General features: G+C 48.8%; 1 long non-coding RNA gene across 1 annotated transcript in view; it reads right to left on the bottom strand.

Moving 5' to 3' along the window:
• The window catches only part of LOC144756319 (uncharacterized), a 114,869-nt gene that overhangs the window by 50,080 nt on the left and 37,674 nt on the right, over positions 1-27,115 (bottom strand). The window lies entirely within an intron of this gene.

The raw sequence follows: 27,115 nt of genomic DNA, 5'->3' as shown, positions 1-27,115 counted from the left end.
TCACTTTTATATTTTGCACCGCGCATATCTCACCCCGGAGAAAATTCAGAAATACTTTGCCTCTGACGCTGCGGCTTGCCCTAGATGTCGGACGATCGGAGCGGACCTGGCCCACATGTTGTGGTCTTGTTCCGCCTTGGCCTCTTACTGGACGACGGTTGGGGACACCCTTAAAGAGATAACGGGGCATACCCTCCAGTTTGACATTGCGATGGCGCTTCTGCACTGGTTCCCACATACCCCTAAGACGCGGGTAACCAGCAAGTTTATAGACATGGGACTTATCCTGGCGAAACGGGAAATAACGCGGCGCTGGAAGGCATGAGTTGGTCCAACGGGCGCTAAATGGCGCACTGAGTTCCTTAAATGGGCGGAGGGAGAGAGCACCCTGCGTTATCAGCTGGCGAGGCGACAACAAAATGAAAAAGCGCTGGACGCTGCGCAGGCATGGGAGACATTGGTGCAAGCCCTGCGGGATCACAATTCCCCTAGCGACACGGACAGTGACGCTGCAGAACTTCCTACGTCCCTGTAATGCGATAGCCAAATCATATACTCCTTCACACTTCAGGTAATTTCCTCCTACACATAAAGTGGAACTGCTGCTGCACCAATGGCGGGGGAGGGAGGGGGGGTTTGATGCATGGTCGACACATATTACTCATATCATGAACACTTGATCCTATATTTGTGTCGTCCTGCCCTTGACTTGTTGGGTGGGCCATGCTGCATTAGGGGAGGGAGGGTGGGAGGCTGTTTTGATTTTATGGGTTGTTACACCTTAGGTTTTGTTTTTCTTCCTTGTAAAAAAGTAAAAGCGTGACTGACCACAGGGCGATAACCATCCGCATCGGGCCTTTGTCGGGCCTACATGTCTACGTTGTGTCTAAAATTGCCGCCCGACCCCCGGGTTGTGGGCTAAATGGCCGTGTATCAGCTCCGCCATAAAAATTATTAAAAAAAATAAAATAAAAATTATGTTGCATGTGGCTCCAACGTTGAGTACAAATCGTGTTGTGTGATTTCCGACCAGAAGTCTACTGTCGCTGTCCTCTTTATTTTTCATTTGTCAATGAGCTGGACATGTTCGTACATGCATTCTTGTGCTGGGACATTCAGCACAAGGTATAGACATTCGGTGGTTTCACGTGCATTAGCGGCATCAGAGTAACTGGATGAGATGCGACTGCAAGCCTCCATGTGCTGTGCGTGTCGACTCAAGGTTATTCATGGACGTGCAGGTGGCCCTTTCTCTGACTTGATGTATCTGCCCATGCAGACACTTGCAGAGTGTTTGTCACTGGTGCATTGTCAACATTTGTGTCCCATGGCCGGGCAGGCGCCAACGTGCGGGTATTCCAGTCCGCAGTGATAGTATGTTTGTTCATGTTTATCTTTCAGTGGTGGCGATGATTTTTCATGTCTGCTGCTGCTACCGGCCATGCGATGGGCCTGTACATTGTCCGCACTTCCTATTTTCCATATGAAACGCTTATGATGTGGCCCTGGCTGCTCTCCAAGCCATGGGCAGTATTTTATCTAGCATATATATTTTCTTCAGTATTTTTGTGCGGAACCCAGTTGAGTGACATCCTTCAATAATATGCAGTCTTATTGCTGCTCTGTTTTCAAATTTGTCAAACTCGCAGTAGGTGACTAGTTACGCATCGAGGGATTCATCCGCTTGTTGGCACGCCGAGTTGAACGTGTAACATTCGAAATCGAAGTTTCGCTGGGGGTCAAAGCTGTCCGTGAGCCATTTTATAAAGCTTTTGTACGTGGTAATTGGATCAGGCAGGAAAGCCAAAAGCAGATCTTCAACATCATCGCCAACAAGTTTCAGGAATAGGTTTCTGGCTTGTTCATCCGTGAGATTTTTGCAGGTGGCATGCAAGTAGTGTTCTAAATGCCTGATCCATTTCCCCCAGCGAGCACCCTTTGTTTGAGAGGCAGAGAGGTCAAAAGGCAAATGGGGTCAGAAGATTGCAATTGGAATTGCACCTTCATTGTGTTCTTCAGACATGGCAGCGGCAACTGGTTGCAAACACGTTGTTAGCTGTTTTATTTCCTTAAGAGTGTCTGTGTTTGCCACATGAGCAGCCTCCATTGCACTTTGTAGTACCAAATGGCTCCTTTTTCTGTTATATTTCCCTTTGTATTTGGTGCTTTTGGCTGTATCTGGTTAATCAGAAGGGTGCATGTCTTTAAAATGGCCACCAGTGGCCTCTCAGTGATCACTCAGTTTGTGTGCCTGACTTTAAAATGGCCACTGGAGCTCTTACTGTCCATATGCAGGTGTGCCGGACTTTAAAATGGCACAGGTACTGCCTCACAGCCTATTGGCTCACACGCCTAACTCTAAAATGGCTGATTAGATGTGTGCCAGAGGTCAATGCGAGAGGCTCGAAGGGTAGTAAACAGATGCGGCGGTGCTTACCGCTTCCTTGAGGAAACGTCTCTTGTTTCTGTTGCAGGCAGGCGCGCGACCGGGGTGAGCAACAGAAGTCCTGCTGGTATGGCGACCAGGGTAGGCTCTTGGCACCCTTTCTGAAGCAGGGACACATGACGGTACATCTGTATGTGCCTCGGCCCAGCACACAGCCTTCGACTGCCAGATGTCATGTCTCCATGCCCCAGTCGCTGGAGGATGACACAAGGAAGCTGGAAGGGTTTGAAGAGGTTTCTTTATTTCTGATTGTACGCACGATGCATGCAGGCACCTCCTTCTCCCCTTGTGCACTTTTTGCTAGTGTGCTTACCCCTCTACCTGACCATAAGTGGTGTCGGGTGTCCAGTCCCCTCCCCATCTGCTGTGTGTATGGTCCTAGTGTCCAGCCACGCCCGTCATTCTGACATGGACGTCACAGCCGTGATATTCCAAAAGGGTTCTGTTGCTGATCGGCACTGAGGCACCTAAAGTAACTATAACTCACGCCCTCGCCATACACAGTTTTCTCATCAACAATTTTGTTGCAAATGTTGCACTCATAATATCAATGATGTTATAGAAGATGTCATGACTGATGTATTATGTGAGGTAATTAGCAGTGCATGGCTAGGGTGCAAGTTATAGTTACCTTAGGGCAGGAGTTATAGTTTCTTGAGATAACTATAATTATAACTGTTGAACTTCTATGGTTTTATGTATGTAAGTAACCTTTGGTGTTTTTGAAGTTTTTTAAATTCTATTTCCTAACTATAAAGTCCCTGTAACTTTTGATTTTATCAGTGAATTTCAATGTTTTTTCCAAGATATTTTGTAACTATAACGTCCCTGTAACATTTAGTTTTTTCAGTGAAATTCGAGTTTTTAATTACGTAAAGTAATAGTTTAATTACCATACATTAATTAAACTATTATTTAACGTGTGCCCCGCCCCCTTTCCTTAGTGCTTGGGCCTCGGGGGATGGAGTGGTGGGGCTGAAATCGGCTAATGGAGGAAGGCAGAGTCACCCCCACCTTTGTAATTATAGCTGGGGTCACTGGGGCCGAAAGTGGCCCAGGGAGGGGGGGTCGTGTGCCCCCACCCTCTCTTCCTTTATTTAGCGTCCGGGCCACAAAGAATTGTGTCCTCAAGGTTAAATCTGGCCTGAAGAGGGTGGCCATGAGAGCCTCCTTCCCCAAATTATAAAAAGGTATATCCCCAGGATTTGGTCCACCCTCTGGGCTTAAAAAAACAAAAGCAGAAGTCTGTGCTTTTTTTTTTTTACTTTGCTGCGAATCCTCCATGAATTTGCAGCATCATTTAAAAAACAAAAAAAACATACTTTGCCCCCTTGTAGGTGTTGTGCCTTTTTTCTTAGGACTCTGGGAAGCCCTAAGTCCTAAAATGGCTGTTACCACTTCCTGGTTGAAGGAGTGGCAGCCAATCAGATCTCAGTATGTCGGATCTGCGGATCCTCTGCATCTCTCGCTCTATATATATATATATGTGCAACATCTTGGAGCGCATGAGGTGCAAAGAAATTCAGCATGTGGTGGGAGGCAACCACAAGTACTAAAGGCTTGGCAAGAAAACAACACAAATTTCTGCAAGATGAAAGAGACTATGCCACGGGCCGTATTTTGACATTTGCAAAACAATTGATAAAGCAAGATCAGAACTATCAAAAGATAAGGCATTGGGACTATTGAAATCCAGTAAAGACGAATCAGTAACAGATCCCAGTTCAGACCAAGAGTCAATTGACAGTGCATCATCAGGCACCACTGAGCAACAGTCTTTTTCCAAGGAACTTTGCCTTCTCCAGAAAGCAAAAGAACAATCGATCAGAGGGAGGCAGAAAGGAAAAAGGCAAGAAAACAGACAAAATCGCAAACAAAGAAACAGGCGAAGGAAGCCTAAGAACCATCGGCATGGGAACACGGGGTCAAACATAAAAAAATATATAATGCCGGACTGTGATATGAAATTGACGGTAATGAACCTTACTGATAGGGATCTTACAACTGAGGAGCAAAACGTATTAAAACTAGGCCTATCCTTTTGCCCTGAGATAGGGTTTGACTATGCTCAGACACGTGAAGACTTATATAAGTTTGAAAGGAAATTGAAACTGTATAAAATGCATGCTGCACACAGGGATACGGGGGGACAATAGAAAAACCAGGAACATTTCCTAATAAGGACACAAGACTGGCAATTGAGGACATTCCCACGTTACAGATAATTGCAGATCTAGACCAACAGGGATCATACAACGAAACCAATTACTTTCTTGACCCATTTGACCCTCCCCACACGGTCGACATCACAGATTTACTGGGTATTGACACAGGTGGGACTATTTCCACTGACTTCAGGGCTAGCTCTAAATATGCACTAAACCTTGCGAGGGACAACATAGATATCTTTAGCGACCTAGTAGCCCAGGACCTACTTAAACTGGTTAAATAGTACACCACATCGTAGGAAACTGACTAAGACCCAGTGGGAGGCAGTCAAAACCCTACAGAGTGACTGCGACCCCATAATCAAACCCTCAGATAAGGGGGGCAACATGGTACTCATGACAAGAGCAATGTACACCAGAGAAGCATATCACTAGCTCAATGATTCGAACTGCTATGGAAGGGTAGATAGGAAGTACCTTGTTGATCTCCAACACAGTTACCTGAACAAACTCCAAACATGGCATGACAGGAAGTTACTGACATGGGATGAGTAACAATTTCTCGAGAATAAGACACCTACTACACCTACACCTACACCTACATTTTACCTCCTATTAAAGGTTCACAAGAATGCCTTAGATCCGTTGGGTAGACCCACAGTATCTTCCAAGAATAGTCTCCTAGAGAACACCAGCACATTCATAGGCCATTTTCTCTTTCCCTTTGTAAAAAACCTCCAATCATATCTTAGAGACACAACTGACTTTTTACAAAAATCTAAGATGTGTCCATGGGGGAGAATCATTGGCAAGTATGTCTTGAGACATTGTATACGAGTATTAGACACACTAATGCTTTGAAGGCATGTAAATTCTTTTTGAAAACTCGCAATGCTGAATATTACGCTGATGCTCCTTGAGATGATTGAGATCTGTTTATGGGAGAATGTGTTCATGTTTGAAAAAGAGCATTTTAAACAACTACAAGGAACTTCCCTGGGCACCTGCTTCGCCCTGAGTTATGCCAACCTGATGGAGGGGTGGCGGGTGAAGCAGGTGCTCTGGAACGAGAACACAGAACAGTGGATCTTCAATGTAACAAAGTGGCTTAGGTACATTGACAATATTTTCTTGTTTGGAAAGGGACAGAAAGTGATCTTAACCAATTTGTTGATTCCTTGAATGTAAACTGTTCATCTGAAATTCACCAGACACTATAGCAAAGTATCTAATGATTTCCTTGACCTGAAGCTCACTGTAGAGAATGGGATGATTGGCACCAACTTATTTAGGAAGAAAACTGCTGGTAAGTCGATTTTGCATGCATCCAGCTCCCATCTACCCAGCTTTAGATGGGGAATACCATAAAGCACATTTTTAAGGGCTAAACTTAACTGTAGCACAACGTTGGCTTATGAACAAACTAAGCCGAATATGAAAGAAAGGTTCAAAGAGAGAGGCTACTCCAGCAAGGCAAGTTTTGTAAATGATCATTTTTAAATGTATTAATTGTTATATTTTTTTATACTGATTACTACATTATTTTAAACTATTTATTTTTAGATATTTTATTTTTTAAATTACATTACACATTTTTAATATAAATTGAAAAAAATATTGAAATTGTAATTTTTTTTATGTATATATGTTTTATATAGCAGGCAATGATATCTTATGGAAGAAAATTCAAGTTACTGGTAAGTACAGTTACATTTACTTTTCAGGAATAGTAGTGAGCTAGATTGGGGAATTAATTCCTCTTCAATCCGGAGGTCCCCTGTGAGCCAACTAGCCCACCAGGTACCTCCAGTATGCGCCAGGCAGCTGTGTTGCAGAGAGTCGTTCAAAGGGCACGCCCCCTTTTTACAACACTCTGCAACACAGCTCCGTGGCGCTTACTGGAGATACCTGCTGGACTAGTTGCCCCCTAGGGGACCTCTGGATTGAACAGGAATTAATTCGCCAACTTAAAACACGCCTCAGGGCATGTTTGCACTCACATCACCCCAAGCCCCGCCCCCTACCTTCACCACTGTGCTAACGCGCCCTGTAGAGTGTTCTAAGTTGGGGGATTAAGTCCCCTTGCATACTGGGGGTCCCTGGGGGCCAACTACCCCACCAGGAATCTCCAGTATGCACCAGGGGGCGGCATTGCAGAGAGGTGTAATGAGGCCACGCCCCTTTTTACACCTCTCTGCAATGCAGCCCCCGGGTGCTATTGCAGAGGGGGAACTAATTCCCCTTGCATACTGGGGGTCCATGGGGGCCAACTAGCCCACCAGGAACCTCCAGTATGCGCCATGGGGCTGCATTGCAGAGAGGTGTAATGAGGCCACCCTCCTTTTTACACCTCTCTGCAATGCAGGCCCCGGGTGCTATTGCACAGAGGGAACTAATTCCCCTTGCATACTGTGGGTCCATGGGGGCCAACTAGCCCACCTGGAACCTACAGTATTCGCCAGGGGGCTGCGTTGCTTTGCCCCAGGGGTGGTGGTCCCCGGGGCAGTGTGGGGGGATTGGGGGCCCCCCCACACTTCTTTTTCACTATGCCCCCGGGATTTGGTCCCCATGGGGGGTAATTTGAAAAAAAGCAGACCGGGTTTAAAAAAAAAAAAATTGGGGACTTGGGGGTCCTTGTGGGACCACCTGAGCAGGCCTAGGGGGTCAAGCTGTTTCTACCCTGCCCCCTTTTTGCGTTCTACACTTTTGTTTTTCTGCTTTCTTGTGCCTCGGTCTACCGAGCACAAGATGGCTGCCAACACTTCCTGGTTTGGAGTTTTCACAGCCAATGAACATGCAGCTTGTACTTGGAAAGGTACGCGTACGGTACTTATACGGTACTCGTACACCGCGATTTTTGTCATAAAAAAAATTAGGGGGGGCCTTGGGGGTCCTTGTGGGACCCCCTGAGCAGGCCTAGAGGGTCAGGGTGTTTCTACCCTGTCCCCTTTTTGCGTTCTACACATTTGTTTTTCTGCTTTCTTGTGCCTCAGTCTACCGAGGCACAAGATGGCTGCCAACACTTTCTGGTTTTGAGTGTTGACAGACAGTTGACAGCCAATTAATTCAGCTCGTGCTCGGGAAGGTACAGAGTACAGTAAGCTTACAGTAAGCTTATCGTATGCACCTCTAGATATACTTATGATTTTACTTTTGATTTTCTCAGGAACTAATGAACGTATTTACACCATTTAACAAAAAGGCCCATCTGCGAACAGAACTCTACCTTTTTGCCAAGTTTGGTGTAATTCCTTTCAGCCGTTCGGGCTGTAGCCCCGGCTAAATGTCCTATGGGAAATTGCATGGGGAAAACACGTTTTGGGACCCCGCTTTTTTCTCGGCCCACGCTTCACGAATCACCCCCAAACTTTCAGGGAAGGGGCGGAGCGGAGCAGGCCATCTTATTGGAGAAATACGCGAAGATTTGGCCACCGGCGCCAAAGTTATTCCAAATAGAATGTTGCGGATTTCCTATGGAAACTAGGTTTTAACTACCTACTGGCGACTGGCGTGTGTGTGCGTGTGTGCGTGCGTGTATGTGTGTGAGTGTGTGTGTGTGTATATTCGAATCCTCAAAACTCCATATCCTCAGAGCCAGAAAACGGAACGGACACCAATTTCCTCGTGCAATATTTTATTCAGTGCATTCCGCCATGACGCGTTTCAGCCCCTAGAGGCGTTGATCACTTGACGTACTAATGTTTCCTTTCATATTGAAAGTGACAGTGCATAAAGACAATAGAAAACAGACTCTCCCTCTGTTTTTTCACAGCAGTGTTCGCACCAATTAGACAATTAATTTCATTGTACATTCATTGATATTACAGTTTAAATACTGTTATAGGGGGGGCATGGCCAAGATGGCGGGCTGAGAGGACGCACTGTCCGTGAGCTCCCGTAGTCCTGGGCCCTTGAACCGCTGCAAGTCGCTGATCTCCCCCCGATCGAGCGGTGTTCGAAGCCTGAAGCGGAGGAGCACGCGGCGGCGCCGCTCAGAGCTCCGTGTAGCCTTGCAGTTCCAGGTGCGGAGCACCGGAGTGAGCCCGGGGGGAGAGGCGGCCGAGGAGCCGGCCGGACGCTGGAGGAGCCGAGATAGCTGCCTGCCGGGGCTGCGAGGGGACGGACTCGCCACCACACCGACGGCCGAGTGAAAGCGGTCGGCCCACGCACAAGCCTCCAGTGACATCCGACGGCGGGGGAGGCGTGGAGCACCGGCCTGAGTGCGTCGAGGGAGGACCCGGTGAGGAGTCGCAACACCAGGCCGCGGTCTGGGCCGGCCGTTGGGCCTGAGACTGCTCACCATCCCCCGCCCCCCCCTTGTGAAGCCCCATGCGGGAGGTGAGCGTCCTACCAGGTCTACCTGCCCGTAGCGGCGCCCACAGGGACATAACTTCCAGCCATCATCCCAGACCCGACCCCGGGTGGTTGTGTGCACGGGGCCGGGGGGCCGCGCTACAGTTCGGCGTAGGGTCGCTACGCAAGCCCGTGGTCGCGACCGGAAGTGGGCCTTTGGCTGCTTGCGCTTCTCCCGCGGCACAGGTGCTCGGCTCCTGGGGCAGGGACGCCCCTAGCGACCCCTTCGAGACCGCGGAACAGTCCTGGGCCTCACACCACAAAGCACAGGGAATGTGAAGGATTACGGCGACTTAGAGGGGGCGGCCTGTGGCGTGGCTCATTTCTGGGCCGAGGGGCTGTGGCCCAGGTGGGCCGGGACGAGACCCCGTCTCCCATCGGTGCGGCGCCGCCGAGGTGTGGGGGACCTGTGCGGCCAACCTGAGGGAGCATCTAGTGGACTGTCCGTGCTTTGGTCGACCCACCCCGGTGGTGCGGATCGTCTTGCCGCCGACGCCACGCGGCCTCTCCTTTTGACTCGAGACATCGTTGCTGCGACCTGCGCTGGAAGTGGTCCGCGATCGCTCCCATCGAGCCGGCGCTCTTGGTGTCCTGGGAGCCCGCGGGCGGGATCGAGGATTGGCAGCGATACCCGTCAGAGTGACACTGGGCCCAGGCCTCGCAGGGAGATTCGCCTCCTGGAGCGGTACCTAACCACACAGTTTCGCCCGGGTGCCGTGCCCCTTGGCGTGCCTCCCCACTCTCAAGATGTCCAGTAACAGGGGGGGCAAGAAGGGAGACCGCACTCTGCCGGACATGCTGAGCAGGGGTGCCCCGAGACAGGATAGAAGTCAGCCAGCCCCGAGCCCCTCGAATAGCTCCCGAGGAGCGGAAGGAGGGGAGCCTCCAGTGACCAGGTCTTTCTTGGAGTCGCTGTTCAGCTCCCTCAGGGAGGATTTCCACACGCTAAAGCAGGAGGTGGCCGGAGAGGTTCGTGAGGTGCGGAGAGAGGTCGACTCCCTTGGCAAACGAGTGGCTACTGTGGAAGACGCTGGCCACTCCTGAGACGAGGAGATTGTGCACCTACAGCAGGAGGTACTGAGACTCAGGGATCAACAGCTTGACCTCCAAGCACACGCTGAAGATCTCGAGAACAGGTCCAGGCGCAATAACATCCGAGTACGGGGAATCCCATCAAAAGAGGAAGGAGACGACGTCACTGCTTACCTGAGGGACCTGTTCAGAGAAATACTGGGCGAACCTGCAGACTTCCCTGTTAGAATTGATAGGGCACACAGAGTGGGCCTGCCGCGCCGAGCCTCGGCGCCGCCCCCTAACATCTTGGCCTTCCTGCCGGACTTCCCCTTGAAGGAACGGATTCTTCGTGAAGCATGGCGACAGCAATCCCTGCGCTTTCGCGGCCATCAAGTGGCCCTTTTTCAGGACTTGTCGGCCATCACGCTGCAAAAACGCAAAGCGTTTAAAATAGCCACGGATTTCCTGCGGGAACACGACACGCAGTACTCCTGGGGCCACCCCTTCCGGCTCATCTTCCGCTGGAACGGAACTTTGCACCAACTCCGGTCCCTGCAGGACACCTGTGGAGTGCTGGGAATCACGGCAACGGATGAGGACGCACCTACACCCCGCCGTCGGCGCATCACTAGAGACGGCTGGCAGACGCTTCCAGGGCGCCGGTCCCCACCTACGCCCATGTGGCCTGATTCGCCCACTATCCGGCCCGTAATGGACAGTGCACTCCGTGAGGTGACCAGAGACATGACGTCTGGTGATGTGGCAGTCACGGCCTGAGCGAACTCCGGGGGGAGATTTATATGGCTTCATCATCTTTGCAGGTTCCAGGGTTCCAGGGGTGGGGGGCGGCAGGAGGGTGGGTTGTGGCTGGACGTCCACCTGAATAACTTTCCACGGACTTGTCCATTAGGGACCGGACTGGGACAATGGGGTACTTGGGGCAGTGGGTTGAAGGGGAGGGGGAGGGGGAAGTTGGGGAAGTTCCGGGGTTGGAGAGGTGCACAGAGGGGTTGAGGGGGGAGGACGGAGGGAGGGAGGAGAGGGTGGAGGGACAGTGGGGATGGTTGTTTGCATGGGGGGGCCTGTTGGGGGGGAGAGGTATGAGGGGACGGGGGTGGGAAGGGATGGGCTGCTGGAGGGCAGTTCCAAGGGAGTTGGAGGGGGAGGGAAGGGGACCGTACTGTATTACCGCTGCATTTGTTCTAACCCCACAATACCTCTACACACTACTTGCACTGGCACCGCCCCTCTCGGGCCGTGACTCGCTGATTGGGATCTGCTCTTACCCGCATCGATGACAGCCCTTAAGGTCGTTACTCTTAATGTAAAAGGGCTGAAAAACCCGATCAAAAGGAGGGCAGTGCTGTCCCTGCTGGAAAACACACAGGCTGATCTTTGTCTTTTGCAGGAGACACACCTTCTGGCCAGAGACTGTCAAAGGATGAAGTCCCCGAAATTTCCAACGCAGTTTTTCTCCTCCAACACCACTAAGACGGCGGGGGTTGCGATCCTAGTGTCCAGAACGTTTAGAGGGGAGGTCCTACATAAAGTGGCAGAACAGAAAGGGAGGCTCCTAGCTTACAGGGTGAAGCTGGGGGGTCTGGTGTTTACCATTGGCTCGATATATAGTCCCAACGAACATCAGGAATGGTTCCTTCACTCACCTTGGTGGATATCGCGACCACCCCAGATAGGCAAATGATCATAGGAGGGGACCTAAATATGGTCTTCGATTCGTCCTTGGACAGATCGGCGCAGCGATACCCACAGACGGGGGAGATCTCGCAGACGGGTAAGTTCCAATTGGACGACCTAGATCTGCACGATCTCTGGCGCCGCCTCCATCCTACCGCCCGGGCCTACTCCTATTACTCACAAGCACATAAGACCTACGCAAGACTGGACCACCTTCTGGTCACAGGACCGGTCTGTGATCTGGCCATAGCTTCGGAAATAGGGGTCTTCTCGCTGTCGGACCATGCCCCTGTCGTGGGCAGTTTCCGGCTACCACCGATATCTCCCTCACGCGGGGTGTGGCGCCTTAGAGATACCCTTCTGCATAAGAAGGCTGTGGTAGAACACATACGGGACGCAATTCGCGAATACCAGACGCACAATGATAATGCTGACACCACCAGGGCGACACAGTGGGCTGCACTGAAGGCGGTGCTTAGGGGTGAATTCATTGCCATCTCCTCGGCGGACAAAAGAGGGACGAACTCACCAGTAAAGTGCGTGAGCTGGAACAGGTCCATCAGAGAACCGGGGCTCCCAGAGTCTGGAAGCAACTTAAAACCGCAAGGAAACTCCTGTCAGCGTTGGACATGGATAGGGCGGAATACGCTGCGTTACAATTGAAACATGCGTACTACACGGGCGGTGATAGGTGTGGCCGGCTCCTGGCGAATAAGCTCCGAGTAGCGCATCAAAAACACTTGGTGAAGGAGCTATCGGTCTCTGCCGGGGTGACAGCCTCGGAGGATACCCAGATAGCAGAAGGCTTCTGTCGATTCTACGCCGAACTGTATGAGGGTGAGCCCCCTTCGGCACAGGCGGAGGCAGAGTATCTGGACTCCGTTAACCTTCCCTCCCTCACCTTGGCACAGGCGGAACATCTGGAACGAGACATTCCAGTTGAGGAGGTGATTACAGCCATCTCCAGGCTCAAACACGGGAAGGCGCCGGACACTGACGGCTACACGTCTCTCTTTTATCAAACGTTTTGCCCGGAGTTAGCGCCTCTCCTTACGCGCCTCTTTAACTCATTCTCCGCGCCTGGAGCTATTCCCCCGGATCTACTCCAGGCAACGGTGCCGGTCATCCCCAAACCTGGAAAAGACCGGACTCAGTGTGGCTCCTATAGGGCGATTTCCATTTTGAACGTTGACCTCAAACTGTACACTGGGATCCTGGCGGCCCGCCTGGCACCTCACCTGCCGGGTTTGGTGGACCCAGATCAGGCAGGGTTTATCCCCGGGAGGCAAACAGTGGACAATACCAAGAGAGTGGTCGACATACTGGAGAAGGCCTCCCGAGTCCCGGGGGAGAGGATGCTGCTAGCGATCGACGCGGAGAAGGCCTTCGACCGGGTACATTGGCCCTACTTGGAGAGGGTTCTGTCAAAGGTGGGCATAGGGGAGAAATTTCGCACCCTGGTATTCAACTGCTACAGATTTCCATCTGCGGTGGTACGGGTGAATGGCTGTAGTTCTCAGAAGTTTGCGATAGAGCGGGGCACCAGACAAGGGTGCCCACTGTCACCACTGCTCTTTGCTCTCTATATGGAGCCCTTTGCCTAAAGGATACGCCAAAATCCGAATGCGACTGGCATACGGATGGGGAGGTATACGCACACCATCAGTCTCTACGCAGACGATATTATCTTAACGCTAGCTGACCCAAGGAGGGCACTCCCTGCTTGTATCACTGAGCTAGAGGATTTTGCTGCTGTCGCAGGCTTTAAGATGAATATGGGGAAATCTGCGGCCCTTGACGTCTCGCTGACTGCCGCCACAAGAACCGAACTGCAGGGCCTCTTCCCCATGCACTGGTCTAGAGACCTAGTGCCATACTTAGGCATACTATTGGCACCCTCCCTGCCTGCTATGGTGACCGCCAACTACGCGGCCTTAGGTAAGAAAATTAAAGAGGAGTTAGCTCGATGGAACAAGGGAACGCTGTCTTGGCTGGGCAGAATAGCCGCAGTGAAGATGACTCTCCTGCCACAGGTGCTATATCTCTTCCGAGCTCTGCCGCTTCAGCCCCCAAAAGGATGGCTCCGGCAGACTCAAGCAGACCTGGCGCGTTTCGTCTGGCAGGGCCGTAAGCCCAGACTCAAGAGAGCCTTATCCACACTGGCCCCTGAGGCGGGTGGACTGGGCATACCGGATCTACACAGGTATTTCCAAGCGGCACAACTACGATATCTCGTGGAGTGGAGCAGGTGGGAGTCCGATAAGCACTGGCTTTTTCAGGATCAGGCGGTCGCGGGCCGGACCTTGCAAGAGGTGCCCTTCCTGCGCAGGGCTCACCGTCCCCCCAACCTGTATGCGTCCTTCGTCACGCGGGTTCCGATGCGAGTGTGGGATGCCACTAACGCTACACATGATCTCACCACCTTCCCTTCGCCGTTCATGCCACTGATTGGGAACCCGGATTTTCATCCCGGGATGGAGCCCGAGGCTTTCACACACTGGCGGGCTGCAAGATGCAGTGCGCTGTTCCATAAATACGGCCCAGACGGCGTCATCTCATTTCCAGATCTCAGGCGAGAATACAATCTGCCCGAGACCGAACGGATGCGGTATATGCAAGTGCGTCATTGGGCGCTTCAGCCGCAGGTGCGCGAATCGGCAGATAGAAACCTCAAACCTTATGAGAAGTGGCTCGTGACATGCACCTCGGACTCAAAACTCATTTCGGACCTATATAAGCTCCTGCAGCCTTCCTCTTTTCACATTTATAATCCGGGACGGGAATGCTGGGAACGAGAACTGGGGAGAGCTCTGAGTCACACAGAATGGGACCACATTTCCTACCGGGCACGACATTCCGCGTACCATACCGGACTCACCGAAACGTTCACTAAGGTATCCACATACTGGCATTATACACCAGAGAGACTGCATGAAATTAACCATAACATCGTGAACACTTGTTGGAGGGAATGTGGGCAGGTAGGCACACTTACACATGTTCTATGGGACTGCCCCCTACTATGCCCCTATTGGAAAGAGGTCTTGGGCGAGATTGACTTGCGCTTTGACATAGAACTGCCTCGCTTCCCCGCATATGTCCTGCTGGGCTTGCCCAACGGGCTGATGTACCCCTTGAAATCCCGCAGGGGTAGGCAGATAGCGATTGCATTGGGCTCTGCTGTCCAGAACATACTCATTCACTGGCACACCACCACCCTCCCTTCCACCACCGGCTGGTTGCACAGGTTGTGGCATGTCCTGGGGATGGAGAAGTTGTCCCTTATGGTGGCGGGGGAGATGGAAAAGTTTAATGACCTGTGGCAGCCGTTCCACTCCTTACTAGTGACGGAATTTAGAGAACTTACATGCCCCCGGTATCTCCGATTGTTGAGATTAACATCACCGGCGGCTCCAACGGACCATTGAGTTTGGGATTGTGGTCGAATGAGAGGGCAGGGCGCACTGTGGGGGGTGACACGGGAGGGCGACTTTGGCATGGTACGGGCGGAGGACAGGAGGGGATCCGGGGCGAAGGGGATGGGGGAGTTCGGAATGGGGTTGTTTGTCTTTGAAGTTGTTGTTGCCGCATACGCACCCAGCACCATGCTCTGATGGACATTACGATAACAGAGACCTGCACGCTGGCTGCGCTCCTACATAGCGGCACCATGGCATTAACTCTTCGGGACCTCTGTTTCATTTGTTTGTACTGTCTTCAAAATAAAATACTTTAAACCTAAATACTGTTATATTTCCTAAAGCGAAAATTAACCTAAACTGCCAAATGCATAATTTTCATATTTCTCCACAAAGCCCAACATTAATAAGCGTTCAGACATTACTCAATCGGTATCCAGGGCGTGAATTTCAATTCTCATGTCAAAAAGCATTGTAATAGAGACTCCTAATACCCACTCCTTTTGGTCATAGCCTGTATTTGCTTCCCAAATATATCTCTAACATCATGTATCAGCACCCCTATGTTGTACATCGTGCCCCATTTGGCAATATATATCAGTACATAAACATATAAATACATAAATGTATAAATAGATAAATATATAAATAAATACATATTTATGATGATAAAAATCCCCACTTAAGCCTGATCCTTGAACCTAGTGCAAATATCGCATTTAGTCAGTGCAAAGGACGCTTTTTTAATAGTGCAAACTTACAAATGACCTGATATATGCTTCTAAACTTGCCCAAATTTGAGACTGATAGGAACCAGACAATGTTATCCATTAAGTCTGCCATTATTGCTAGAAGATGAGCCAGGGAACAACTGCTGTATCATAAACCTTATACTAAAAGTGACTGGTGCAGTAAAGTGAATGTTAGTGGTAGCCCTTCGGTTGACCCTCAACCTTAGGAGACATATTAAAAACAAAATTATAAAGTTCTGTGGTCAAAATGGGACTGTAAATCCCAGTTATCCTATGTGACCCAAATTGGAAACAACAAAGTGGGTAAAGGAGGCCTAATGATACAAAGGATTAAATCTTAAATAGGTTCTTACATGTATCAAATCTGAAATGTAATAAAACCTAACTATATACAGCTTAAAAAATGCTGATGAGAAAAACTGATGCCCTCATTCTAATGCCCATATTTTACTGTACACAGATTGTTCTTAGAGCCATGTGTGCAAGTCCTCTGTTTTGTTCAATCCATTTGGATATTTACAATCCAACTCTAAAATGTATTTGGTCTCCAAGCGCCTGAGAATTGCTTCCCTATCACCTCCACGCTTGGGGCAAAGAACACTGTCAATAACAAAGTACTTCAGATGTTGCAAATTATTTGAATGTACTTCCTTAAAATGTCGTGCAACAGGATAGGACTCGTCTGAGTTGGTAATGGCCCTTAAGTGCTGGATCACTCTCTTGTGAACCTGCAGTTTAGTGCTACCCACATACTGCAGGCCACAAGAGCACTCCAGCACATATATTGCATACTCAGACTTGCAAGACAGCTACTTGCCAATAGTGCAGGGCTTGTCTCTGAATGGCGTGGAAGAAAACAAGTTACTTACCTGTAACTTTAGTTCTCCAGTATTGGAAGCTTTCATAGATTCACATGCCTGAATCATTCCCCGTCGTCGAGATGGGAGTCTCCGGTACATAAAAAAGCAATGCTTAGTAGTATAGCAAACTGAAAAGAGGCCTAGGCCCATTTCCCTTTTGTAACCCATAGCCTTTGTTATGTAAAAAGGCCCAAACTTTACCCTGAACCAATCAGAGCTCCTCACCCTCTAGAACACTCCTAAGAGAACCTTCTGCCCCTCAGATTTTCGCGCACTTGTGCATAAAGAACACTTGTGGTGCTAAATCCGAGGTGAGCCTCTCAGGGGAGGAGGGTGGGTGCATGTGAATCTATGAAAGCTTCCAATACTGGAGAACTAAAGTTACAGGTAAGTAACTTGATTTCTTACTCCAGTATTGGAACTTTCATAGATTCACATGCCTGAATCAGAATAGCGATACAAAAGGGGATACAAAAGGGGATGATGGACGGAGCGCTTGAGCAAATCAAACACTCACCCCCAGTCAACTGATCTGGGTTTAATCCATCACCATTCTTTAGCTCACTCAGCCACCCCAGTTCAGACATGGCCATATGCAATCAGTCTGACCCTGTGCCTCATGGGAACAGTCCAGCCCGAACCCCCTTTTGTACTGAATCAGAATAGCGAGCAGTAAGATACAAAGCACATTTCTCTGATACATTTCATAATCATGTAATACACTATGAAAATGAAGCATAATATCATACATATATACATATATATAAAATGTGACTTTGTAAAAACAAGAGAAATTACGGATGTAGGGATGGAAAGAAGGCTCACCGTTACTGGATGATATTCCGCAGTACCCGCACTCCCACCGCCGCATCTGACTCTGCGGCTGCCTCCAAGCAATAGTGCCTGGTGAAGGTGTGCGTGGATGCCCAGGTCGCTGCTCTGCAGATATCCTGGATTGGCACTCCTCCAAATAGTGCAGTAGATGTGGCCACTGCCCTCGTGGAATGCGCACAAACTCGTGCATGTAGAGGCTTTCCAGCAGCTGGATGACAGTAGACCATTGCACTGGAAATCCATCTGGCGATTCCCCTTTTAGACAGAGGGAAACCTTTCCTGGGTGCTCTGAAAGCGACAAATAGCTGAGAAGATTTGCGAAAAGCCTTAGTGTCTTTTAAGTAGAACTTCATGCATCTTTGCACGTCTAGTGAGTGCAACACTCTTTCCGCTGCTGTTGCCGGATGAGGAAAGAAACGTTTCAACACCAACGGCTCATTCAGATGAAAGTCAGTTGGCACCTTAGGAATGAATTTCGTATTAGTCCTAAGAATCATTCTATCCTCCTGAAACTGTAGGAAAGGCTCCTGAATTGTGAGCACTTGCAGTTCACCTACTCTTCTCGCTGATGTCAGAGCAATGAGAAGAGCCAATTTCCAAGACAAAAACTTAAGGTCCGCCCTGTGTATCGGCTCAAATGGCGGTTTCATCAATTATGACAGTACTATATTAAGATTCTATAGTGGTGGTGGAGGCTTTACTGGAGGAAAGACCCTGAATAGTCCCTTCATAAATTGCTTGATGATCCTTGATGACCATAAGGACGGGCCTGACGAAGACCTCCTATAGCGGGATAACGCAGCCAAATGCACCTTGATGGAAGCGTGCGCCAATCCTGACTTTGCTAATAGCAGAATGTAAGGTATAATTTGTTGAGGTGCAGCAGTAAGAGGGTGAATGTTCTGCCTCTTACACCACAGACAAAACCTCTTCCATTTCATCCTGTAGGTTTTGTTGGTACTGTCTGCTCGAGCTTTGGACAGGATTGTTCTACATTTGTGTGAGATGTTTAGATGATTAAACTCACAGTGTTCAGGAGAAAGGCTGCTAATCGCAAGGATTTCGTGTCCGGATGGAGCACCTGACCCCTGGACATTGTCAGAAGCGATGGAATTGGTCGTAGCTGAACAGGACGGGTCAAAAGGGCGGGTCAAACCAGGAACCTCAGAAGCTCCAACACACTACTACTCATCCCTCTGAAATCACAGAAACGCAATACCTCAAATAAATCCTTTGCGGGGAATGCTCCCAGGATCTGGAATGCGATCCCCCCCATATCAGAATGACCGCCTCCTTCCCGCAATTCAAATCGCTACTCAAAGCCCTCTTCCTTGAACGCTCCACTGCTTAACGAGAACTCCACGCCTGTTGGTGAAGTCCGATATTTCTCTGGATCCAGAGCCGATTGTTTCGCTCTTGAACTCCGTCCCATATTGCGCTCAAGTTGTTGTTTTACAGACTCTATTTCCTACCTGTTGTTCCTGATTCTTGTTTTTCTATGTTTAGTTTTCCTGTTGCATATCTCTATTTGCTGTGAAGCGCTCTGATACCCTCGGGTCCAGCTAGAGCTATACAAAACTTAAATAAATAAAAATAAAAATAAATAAATAAACTGGACGGTTCTCTGACAGCAGCAGGAGTTCCGTGAACCAGTGTTGTCTGGGCCACCACGAGGCTATTAGGATCAGCCTGCACGGCTCTTTCTTGATCTTCACCAGTACGCGGGGAAGAAGAGGAATTGGAGGAAAACCGTAGGCAAAGATGTCTGACCATGCCATGGAAAACGCATTCCCCCAAGATCCCTTCTGGGGAAGCCAGCTTGCGAAGTACTGGCATTTCCTGCTCTCTCTTGTGGCGAATAGGTCCACTATCGGTGTTCTCCACCTTTGAAAGATGCTGTCCAGGGTTCCCTGGTCCAGCTCCCATTCGTGACACGACGATTTGAGCCTGCTGAGAGTATCCGCTTTGACGTTTTGATCCCCCGGGAGGTGTTCTGCTGACAATGATACTCCTTGTTCAAGAGCCCATTCCCATATCTCCTGGGCCTCCTGAGAAAGGGAGAGAGATCTTGTTCTCCCTTGCTTGTTTAAATAATGCATCGCCGTAGTGCTGTCTGTTCTTACCAACACTGGCGAACCTCGTATTCGTGGTAGGAAGGCTTCTAATGCCAAGCGGATCGCCCTTACCCTCAATCAGATTTATGTGCAATTGCTGCTCGTGCCCCTTCCAACGACCACTGACTTGAAGGTCCTGAAGGAAAGCTCCCCATCCTTCTAGGGACGCATCTGTCATCACCACTAATGGAGCTGCTCTTGCAAGAAAAGTCAGACCCTGAGATACATTTCCTTTTTGTGTCCACCATTCCGCTGCTTGTACCATCACTGGTGTCACTCGTATTGTGTCGTCGAAGGATCCCTCCGCTTGACGCCACTGAAAATCGATTTGCTCCTGCCATGGGCGCATCCTTAACCTGCAATGAGGTACCAGGGGAATGCAAGATGACATCATGCCCAGCAAGGATTTGTATCTGCGAACTGAAAGAGACCTTCTTTTTATGAAGTCTTGGAAGAGGGACACAATCCTCAGTTGCCTTTCTTCGGAGGGAAACGCCTTGTTGCAGTCCGTGTCTAGTATTGCCCCCAGAAAAGTGATCACTTTTGTTGGTTGGAGGTTTGACTTTCCCTCGTGAAGGGTCAATCCCAGTTTGGCGAACAAGTCTATGCAGGCCTGTGTTGACGCTCTGGCTTGTACTTTCGATGGTGCTTTGACTAACCAGTCGTCGAGGTAAGGAAATATTTGATGTTTTTGCCTTCTTAACACAGCCGCCACTGGAGCCAGGCATTTTGTGAACACTCTCGGCGCTGACTTTAAGCCGAATGGCAGTACCCTGAATTGGTAATGTCTTCCGGCTACTAAGAACCGAAGGTACTGTCTGTGTGCAGGATGGATCGGCACGTGGAAATACGCGCCTTGTAGGTCTAATGTAGTCATATGATCTCCTGTGTTCAATAACGGAAGGATGTTCGGTAGAGACACCATCCTGAAAGATTGCTTCTTGAGATAGGTGTTTAAGGATCTGAGATCCAGAATGGGGCGCCATTGGAGCTTGTTTTTCTTGACAAGAAAGAACCTGGAGTAAAACCCCTTGTTTTCCTGGGTCTTCGGTACCGGTTCTATTGCTCCCTTTCGGAGCATTGTCCGAATCTCCTGCCGGAGTTGATGCAGATGGTTGGCTCTCTGATGCATCGGTGGCGTACAAGGGGGCGTCTGAAGAAATTCTAGGGTGTGACCGAATTGAAAAATTTTTAGGACCCATTGGTCCGTTGTTATTTTCCGCCAATTTTGAAGATGGTGAGCAATCTTTCCACCCAGGGGAGCATCTGATATAGCCGGAAGATGGAGGTTGTCATTGCCGTCGGGTGTTGTCCTTCCCCTGACGGCCACCCCTTCCTCTTGGAGCTGATTTTGTATATCCTCCTGATTGACGTTGATTGTACTGTTGACGGTAGGGCTGCGATGGGGCAAAATAAGAGGAATATCTTCCTTGTTGATATCCGCCTCTATATGAGGACTGACCTCTGCCTCTGGAGCCACGAAAAGGGGTTTTTCTGTACTGCAGTATCCCCAAAGCCTTTGCAGTATCGGTATCCTTTTTGATACCCTGCAGAGTATCGTCAATATGTTTCCCAAATAGATCTTCTCCATTGAAAGGGAGGTCTAGAATCTTGTTTTGCACCTCCGGCCTAAAAGCCGTTGCCCGTAGCCATCCCTGCCTGCACAGGACTGCTGCTCCTCCCAAGGATCTAAAAGCTGTCGTCGCTATATCCATAGCTCAGTCTATGACTTCAGCCAAAGTCCTCTCCCCTTCCAGGAGAATCTTCTTTGCCTCCTGCTTCTCCGGTTCCGGCACCTGGTTGATGTATGGAGACAGGTCACACCACATTTGCCTGTCGTACCTTCCCAAGATAGCGAGGGCATTATCGGCTTTCACCAGCAGAGCAGACATTAAGGAAAACCGTTTTCCTGCATTATCCAGCCTTCTGCCCTCTCTGTCCGGAGGTGTCGTGATCGGAGCAGATGAGGTTCTGGACTTCTGCTGTGCCGTCTGAGTAATTACAGAATCCAGTTTGGGATGACCCAAAAGGCACGCTGGAGCATCCATAGGTGCCTTATATTTTTTGTCTAGTCTGGCCAGAACCGGCGTCACCGTAGCTCGCGTCTCCATGACTTTTAATCCTTCCTAGCAAAACCTTCAAAGCATCTGTGACTGGGGGTGAATGTTTTGCCATTGTGCAATATTCCGTCCATCACATTGTTTGTTTTGCTGTTCACCCTATGTGGGAAGGCTATGCCCAGACGTGGGTCCCGTGCTCACTACGCCACTGGAGTCAAGCTATCCTGGCTGAAGACGGCTGATAGCCAGAAACCGGTCCTAGGATGCTTGATTCCGGTCCAGGGAGGACATGGCTTGGCAGTTCAGGCTGGACTGTTCCCATGAGGCACAGGGCCAAGACTGATTTGCATATGGCCATGTCGCAACTGGGGTGGCGCAGTGAGCAAAATATCGATGGATTAAACCCAGATCTGTGACTGGGGGTGAATGTTTTGCCATTGTGCAACATTCCGTCCATCACATTGTTTTTTTTTAATCCTTCCTCCCAAATATGACTCACTATAGGCAAGGATCGCACCGATCTGCGACACGAGTCCTTGAAGTCGTATAAAAAGCATTCCACTTTATCCTCAGTCACGGTGAGTGCAAATCTCTTAGTGGCTCTCTCCATCAAATTATGAACACCACCAATGTCTTCTGGTGGAGAATCTACTGGTCTTGGTGCAGGTGTTGAAGGCGAGGAGATGAGATAGTCATTCCACTCTGCGCTTGGTTCCGCAATCTCTCCATCCTCATGATCTTCATCCGAGGTATCGTGTTGTGACTGTGGAGGTGGAGACCTAGCAGTAGGCTCTGGCAACACCTCTCTCCTACGCACTGGTGTCCCTGGTACCGACCGTGGACGCGGAGTAACCTCTGGAACTTGCTGAGTGGCTGGAGTTGTTGGGTATCTTCTTCTCTAATCCTCCAACATGCCCTGGAGGTATTTTAACAAAGAGGATGGCCCACTTGTCATATCTTCGCCATGCTGTTGGTGATATTGGTGCTGCTTTTGAAAACCCCCATATTCTTCCTCAGAATCGACCTCCTGGTACTTGACTTGTAATTGCGAAGGGCTACTCGCAAAACCATAAGGAACCTTGTCCTCTTCCTCCTCCGAATCTTCCTCTTCCAGCAGGTGGGAAGGAACCAATGGAGATACCTTGCTCGGCGATGTAACCTCAGGTGTAATAGGCTTTTTCCAGGCACCAATCGTTTTTCTGGTGTCTTTTCCATCATCGACGAGCCCGTCGACGAGATTCCCATTGCCGTCGTCGACCAAGTCATCGTCGTCGACGCAACCGTCAACGTTGTAGTTACCGTCGACGCTGTCCTCGTCGACGCTCCGGTCGTCGTCCTCGTCGACGCTGCCGTCGTCGATACTGCCGTCGACGATATAGATACTGTAACACTCGTCGACGGATATCGCCGTCGACGGGGAAATCGTCAACGCTACCTTTTCACCAGCTTTCACTCCTTCTTTTTTCGTCGACGACGTTGATGTTTTAGTCATCGACGATGACATCTTTTTCGTCGACGGTCCCGTCGACAGCGTTGAAACACTACCTTTCTCCTCAGAAGGCGCAGAGCAAGTTCTCTTGATGGTAATCTTGACTTTATGAGGCGGTTTTGGTGGTTCTATGGCAGACTTCACCTGTTTTACCTCAGAAGCAGAACCCTTCTTCCCCTTAGCTTTAACTGAAGGGGATTTTGAGGGACTGCACCTTGAAGACCCTGGGGTGGTCTTTTTTGGGGCCTTCTCAGGTCTTTCTCCTGAGGAATGTGTCTGAGGAGATCTACTTCTCTTTTGAGATCTCTTAGACGATACAGACTCCTCCTCACTCTCACTTGAGAGGATTTATTTTCTGGATTTGACCTTCTGGAGCCAAATCAGCAGCCTTCCCTCACGATCCCTCAAGGTTTTATTTGAAAAGGTTCGACATACCTTACAATCTTCTACCTTATGGTCTGGATAGAGGCAGTATATGCAATCTTTGTGAGGGTCATCTGTATAAAGCCTCTTCTTAGAGCAGGTGGAACAAGCTCTAAATAATCCCTTTTTCTCCTTTTCAGACATAGTAGATGAATAAGGAACTCCAATAAGAAGAAACTAGAAGATGAGAGATCTTAAATCTAGTCCAAATACTGTTGAAGTAAAGAGTTTGAGCCGAGCTCAAAGGAGACTCCCTAGCACAACGTGCGGTAGAAAATCTGAGGGGCAGAAGGTTCTCTCAGGAGTGTTCTAGAGGGTGAGGAGCTCTGATTGGTTCAGGGAAAAGTTTGGGCCTTTTTTACATAACAAAGGCTATGGGTTGCAAAAGGGAAATGGGCCTAGGCCTCTTTTCAGTTTGCTATACTACTAAGCATTGCTTTTTTATGTACCGGAGACTCCCGTCTCGACGACGGGGAATGATTCAGGCATGTGAATCTATGAAAGTTCCAATACTGGAGTAATATGTTGTTTTATTTATTCTATATGTACAGGCTCTACATGACTGACACTTAAAAACCCCTTTCCGATTAGTTAGCCAACTGCTCTTGGATTTTATTTCCGGGCTATTGTCCACCACCAGATCCCTGGTACTGGGTGCCCTTCTGTAAGTGACTGTGGGTGAGCATGGTAACTTCTACCCCAAAATTGGGTCACTTAAAATCAAATGCCAGGTTTTCTTTAGAATTCTGTACAGACTATCCTACTTTTTATTGTAAGTTAGGATAAGTCTAGGACTGTTATTCTTTTCATCCACATTAGTTTGTGAAGGTGTCTGAGGAGTGCTCATTGTTCCCTTAGTTGTTTTTGTTAGCAACTCAGTACGGGACATGTTTTTAATGCGTTTTATTGCATCATCTAGGATGTGCTCAGCATATCCCCTCTCACGGAATCTATCCTTACATTGTTGCTGAGCTATCACCAAGTCCTCATCGCGAGAGCAGATTCTCCGAATCTGCAACATCTTTCCACAGGGGATGCTGCATATTGTGTGCTTCGGATGAAAACTAGATGAGTGGAGTACAGAATTACCACCTGTTATTTTGCGGTGTAACCTAGTTTGAAGTTGGTTATTGGCTACAAAAACCTCCACATCTAAAAACATAATAGAAACAACACTGATATCATGGGTAAACTGTAAATTCAAATCATTGACATTCAATTTAGCCACAAATTCATCTGCACTCCTTCTATTGCCCTGCCAAACTATAAAAAAGTCATCGATGTATCTGACCCACCTAATTACATTCTTAGACAGATATTCGGCAAATTCTGTTGCGAGGATCATGCACTCCCACCATTCCATATGTAAACATGCGTAGCTAGGGGAAAAACTAGCCCCCATAGCTACGCCTCTTACTTGGTGGTAAATATTTTCGTCAAACATGAAGTAATTATTCTCTAAACAGAATCTTGTTAGATCCAGGAGCATTTTCTTATGTGTAAAGAACTCAAATGGCCTATTGCCAAGGAAATGGCTCAGAGCTCTCAGACCATCTTCATGTCTAATTGACGTATAAAGATTAGAAACATCCAATGCCAACAGTAAAAATTCACTATTCCATTTAAAACCATGAATTTGTTTAAAAAAATCTGTTGTGCCTCGCACATATGATGGAAGTTGTTTTACATGCTCCTGTAAAAAAGAATCTATATACACCGAAATATACTCCAACAAACCCTGATTGGCTGAGATTATTGGTAAATGTGCACTCTGGTTTGTGGGTAATTAAAATTTGTCTCCGGACAGATGGAAAGTCCCAAAGACAGAAGTTATTGTTCTGCCTCATTCAACACCATTTTCAGAAAGATTAATAATGGTGTTGGCGTTCTGCATTTGGGTTTGCTGTTTTATTTGCGCCTCTTACCCCTGTTGTTTGGTTTGGTGGTTTTTGGTCTGGCGCCTGCATTTCAGTCTTTCCTTTCGTTTGACGTTTCTCCTCCTGTTATTTTGGGCTTTTGAGTTGTGTTTCTGGGACGTAAAGTTTAACGCCTCCCCTCCCGTAAAAAACGCACCTCTTCAACCAGTGTGTGTTTACGTGCATAGAACCCTCTTGGGGTGCCCTCTGTCTCGGATTCAGTCTCAACAGAAGAGCTCAGATCAGATATTGAAGCTGCCGTGGATGATAGCCCACTACTCGGGCCTGCCCTTGCTCCTTCTCCCTTTTGATCATCAGATTTCTTGTAATTAGATTTAGCCGCATCATACTTACGCGCAAAAGTAAATAACTGGACCTGGTCATAATCATTTTGTCGCGTTGAAACTCGTATGTCTTTTTATAATGTCCTCATCTTTTTGGAGCCATATGGTCATATCTTCCCTTAACTTAGTATTCAATTCATTGCCTTCTATGGCCCTTATTGTGACATTCAGTTGGTCAATTTGAGTCAGTAAATCATGTCTGTCAATCTGCATATTCAATCAGAATTTTCATCAACCTTTCAGAAGAATCCAAATTGCACTCCCCCCAATCACGGAGCATACCGGATTTGGATTGTCATAGCTCGGAGCAAGCATAATCCTCAAGCCGCGGGGAACCCTACCCACCTCCAAATACTTGGATAGGGATCGGTGCTTCCACCACTTTTTTTTAAACCTTTTTATTGGATTTCAATCTTATACATCTCATATATGAGACCAACCGTACCCGTCTGTTACAACATTACAATCAGAATTATCGTTGACATACCAGTGTCAATAAAGGGGAATACAGCGGGGAAACCCCTGGACATACGGTGGATCCGCATGATACAGGCCCTGGCTATTTTGACCAGTAATGGATGAGTCGGGTTAGGGGCGGAGCCTGGAAGGAGCATTCGAGTCAGCTCCGGGACTGTTATCTGTCCTGCTTGGGCTTCTGTTTCCCCAAGATTCCGGTGTGCCGTCCAGCGCGGCATCCACTGCAGCTGTGCCGCTAAGAAATGGGTCTCAAAGGATGGGGTGCCCATCCCTCCTGTATCGCAAGGCAGTTGCAAGGTCGAGAGAGCCACCCTGCATCGGACCTTCCCCCAAATCAGGGAGATTAGTAATGAATTTAGCTCTTGGAAAAATGACCGTGGGGGTCGAACCGGAATATTAGCGAAGAAATAGAGCAGACGGGGCACCATTATCATTTCGGATAAGGCCACCCTCCCGATGGGAGCCAAAGGTAGGGTTCGCCAGAAACTAACTTGGCTTTTAAGTCCGCGGAGGGCTCGGTAGTGGTTGCCTTCCAGGAGGTCTCAGTGTTCGTGGTAGAGTCTAATACCTAAGTATCGTGGGGCGTCACCCGTCCATGCCAGTGAGGCCTCTCCATTTCGAATTTCCCATTGAGGGGAATCCGGGTACAAGGGATATATAGAAGATTTTTCCCCAATTCACGCGCAATCCTGCGGCTTTTTGAAAATCTTTGAGCGTGGACCAAAGGGAGGAGAGGTCCGCCGTAATATCT

The sequence above is a fragment of the Lissotriton helveticus genome, chromosome 5_1, assembly GCF_964261635.1.
Source record: "Lissotriton helveticus chromosome 5_1, aLisHel1.1, whole genome shotgun sequence".
Classification (NCBI taxonomy): Eukaryota; Metazoa; Chordata; class Amphibia; order Caudata; family Salamandridae; genus Lissotriton; species Lissotriton helveticus.
Note: the sequence above shows the minus strand (reverse complement) of the source record. Positions and strands in the feature narration are given on the sequence as shown.